Genomic DNA, 3,678 nt, shown 5'->3' with positions numbered 1-3,678 from the left:
TCATCGATGTTTCTAACTCTCTATCCCTCTCCCTTCCTCTCTGTAAAAAATCAATAAAAAATATATTTTTTTAAAAAAGTGGCCTAGATGAGGCACTCAGCCAGTGCCCAGCCGCACAGATGCTGACTGGGATCCCCAGAAAGGTGCAGGTAGACCACCCCAGGCTGGCATCGGCACCTCTCCTCCCCTGCTCTCACTTAGCAGAGGTGCAGCTCTCACTTAGCAGGCCTGGGATGGAGCCACGTACCGGACACATGGGGGCCAGGGGCTGCTATTCCCAAGAGCTTCCCTCCCAGAGGGTGAGGATAGGGGTGGGATTAGCCCCATCCCCCTGGGCCCTGCTCCCCGACTCCAGCAGCACCTAGGCCAGTGATGGCTAACCTTTGGAGCTCGGCGTGTCAGCATTTTGAAAAACCCTAACTTAACTCTGGTGCCGTGTCACATATAGAAATGTTTTGATCTTTGCAACCATAGTAAAACAAAGACTTATATTTTTGATATTTATTTTATATATTTAAATGCCATTTAACAAAGAAAAATCAACCCAAAAGATGAGATCGCGTGTCACCTCTGACACCCGTGTCATAGGTTCGCTATCACTGATCGAGGATGTCTCTCAGGCAACTCGTCGGGGTGGTGGCGGCCTCTTGCCTCTACCTTGGGACCTCCTAGAGCAGTGGTTCTCAACCTTCTGGCCCTTTAAATGCAGTTCCTCATGTTGTGACCCCCAACCATAACATTATTTTCGTGGCTACTTCATCACTGTCATGTTGCTCCTGTTCTGAATCGTCAAGTAAATATCTGATATGCAGGATGGTCTTAGGCGATCCCTTTGAAAGGGTCGTTCGACTGCCAAAGGGGTCGCGACCCACAGGTTGAGAACCGCTGGGCTAGAGGCACACCTCTTGAGGGAGCCTGGGAAAGCAGAGCTGCCAAGTTCTAGAAGACACGCCGCTCTGGCTGCTGCTGCTAAAGGCCAGGACTCTTGGGCTCTATGCCAGCCCTGGCAGGGCTTCCGAGCTGGGGGGAGGGAGGCATAGTCATGGGTCACTGGGCCAGGGATACTTCTCTCTGTCCCTTTAAGATGAACCCCAGATGGGTGGGAGCCAAAGGAAGGAGAAGGGCAGGTATTCAGTTCTGCCTTCGGGGCAGATGCCCTGAAGCTGGAGCCAAGACCTCGGGTTTTCTTGGGAAGGAGCGAGCACTGGGTGGGGAGTCAGGGCCTTGGCATCCACCCAGCTTGGGGTTCAGAGAGCCCCTAAAGAGGTAATTAAGGTCAGATGAGGTCAGATGAGTGGGCCCTAATCCCCTATGACTGGTGACCTTAGAGGAAGAGATTAAGATAGACACACAGACCAAGGGGTGACCATGTGAGGACACAGTGAGGAAAAGGTGGCCGTCTGCAAGCCAAGGAGGGAGGCCTCAAAGAAACCAAACCTGCCGACATGTTGATCTTGGACTTCTAGCCTCTGCAACTGGGAGAAAACAAAGTTTGGTTGTTTAGCTACTCCATCTGTGGTATTGTGTCAGGGCAACCTGAGCCCACTAATGCACTAGCCGAGTCCCTGGGGGCCACTCACGGGCATCCTTTGAAAACAATTTCATATAATTGTCAGCAGTGATTTAGGCCGAGGCACAACAATGTATTATTCATAGGAGTAGCGAGTGCAGGAATGTCCCCCTGGAACATGGATAGGGGCACCGGGCTGGTGCAGGTGAACAGGTCTACGGGACAACCCGCTCTGCCACCTTGCACAGCAGGCCAGGTAGAGAGACCTTGCGTAATAGGCATGGTCAGATCGGCAAGATTGGATAATCGGCAAACATGATGAGGGCCCACATCGGCGTTGGTCGGGCATGACTTGTTCCCCACAGGATGGGAACATTTCCCCTTTCCCAGAGGCCATAAAAAGTCAAGTCGATAAACACAGAACAAAGAAACTTTTAAAAAAATTTATTTACATTTTAATCCTCACCCGAGGATATTTTTTCCATTGACTTTTTTTTTTTTAGAGAGAGAGAAATGTTGATGTGAGAGAAAGATATAGATTGGTTGCCTCCTGCATGCGCACTGACCAGGGCCAGAGAGGAACCTGAAACCGAGGTCTGTGCCCTTGACCGGAATCGAACCCGGGACCCTTTGGTCCACAGGCCGACGCTCTATGCATTGAGCCAAACCGGCAAGCGCTGTGTTGCGTTTCTTCAAACACAAAGTATATAGGGGTCTGCCCTCAGCCCACCCCACTCCCCCAATCTATCCCCCCACAGTCCGGTCCATGCCAACTTGGTGGTCAAGCAGCCCCCATGGGTGGGGGGCGTGGGCTGCGAGGGGCTGCGGGTGCCCGGCCCAAACCCAGCCCTGGGGTGTTTCTGCAGCTCGGGCTGTGCTCTTCAGGGTGCTGGTCATTTTGGGGGGTGCCTAGGAGCAGAGGGCACTGCCCCAGCCCCCACACCAGCCAGGGAGGCCACCAAAACTGCTTCCACGAAAGGCATCACTTGGAAAAGGGATCCTGGGCTAAAGGAAAAGTCTGAAAACCACTGACCTCGCAAATGAGGGCGCCCACACTATAGGCCTGATTCCTAGGTGAACAGGGCACAGGCAGGGCCATTAGTAGAAGATGCTCAGGTGGCCCCCCTCCAAGTCTTCTTGCCAAAGTTCAGGGCAGCCACTGAGCTGCAGGCCTGAGCTCTGGAGAGGGTTTTCATCACTGAAATGGAAGGTGGGGCCTGGTCCCTGGTGCTCCGAGCTGGGGAGCCCCTCTGCACTGTGGTTCCAGTATCCCCACTGGGTCTGAGGCTGCAGTCTCTGGCATGCTGGGCCGGGCAGGAGGGGTGGGGTTTCTGGCAGCAGATAGGACTCTGGAGACACACAGATACCCTGCAAGAGAGACAAGAGCAGCTGGTTAGTGGGCTCCTGCCTGATGCCCTGAGATCTCGAACCTGGATGCTCCTCAGAGTGTGGCAGGCAGCTCCGGAACAGCCCTGGCATCCTGGATGCAGTGAAGCAAAGTGGTTAAGAGTGTCCGCTCTGCAGGTACACTGCCAGGGTTCGAATCCCAGCTCTGCTATTCACCAGCTCCAAGAACACAGATAACCTCTGCTGGTCTCAGTTTTCCCCTCTGTAAATTGGGATGATGATGACACCTATTTCATAGGGCTGATGCAGGGCAGAATGAGTCAATTCATGCACAGTAATACATTTTGGTTATGAATATGCTATTTTATGGGCCATGATTCATGGGCCTCATGAATGAACGAAGCCTGAAGGAAACATAAAGGTCACCATCCATCAGGAAGCCCCTAATCCTGGAGCTGCTGGGGCTTCCCTCCGTACTCCCAGCCCTGAATGGAGCACTTTGGTACATGGCTCCTGCCGCCTCCAGAGGCCAGGGCGGAAGGAGCAAGTCTGAGTGAGGACTTCTAGGTGTTGGTGGCCTTAACTGCGAGGGCCCTACCTCTTTCCCCAAGGGGTCAGCGCCCTCTCCATCTCCCCTTCAGCTTCTCTCCACCTCTAACCTAGGTGGGATTGGATAATCGGGATCTTAAAAGTATAGAATCTACTGCAGACTAGAGCCTACCCACCCAGTCCATTTCCAACTGCAGCCTGGGCACGGTACCTGGTACGCTGCAGCGGGCTCCAGGGCGGGGGGGGCGGCCGCCCAGGGCGTGGCCGGGGTC

The 3,678-nt window shown here is 53.8% G+C and overlaps 1 protein-coding gene across 1 annotated transcript in view; it reads left to right on the top strand.

Annotated features, from left to right (window-relative positions):
* The first annotated feature begins 2,120 nt into the window (after positions 1 to 2,120).
* Positions 2,121 to 3,678, top strand: part of PLIN1 (perilipin 1) — a 110,405-nt gene continuing 108,847 nt past the window's right edge. Inside the window, exon 1 of the mRNA XM_015563232.1 lies at positions 2,121 to 2,364. The gene's annotated coding sequence lies outside the window, so the exon portion shown is untranslated. The remainder of the gene's footprint in view (positions 2,365 to 3,678) is intronic.

The sequence above is a fragment of the Myotis davidii genome, unplaced genomic scaffold (genome assembly GCF_000327345.1).
Source record: "Myotis davidii unplaced genomic scaffold, ASM32734v1 scaffold459, whole genome shotgun sequence".
NCBI classification, from domain to species: Eukaryota; Metazoa; Chordata; class Mammalia; order Chiroptera; family Vespertilionidae; genus Myotis; species Myotis davidii.
This window is presented reverse-complemented; position numbering and strand designations above follow the sequence as displayed.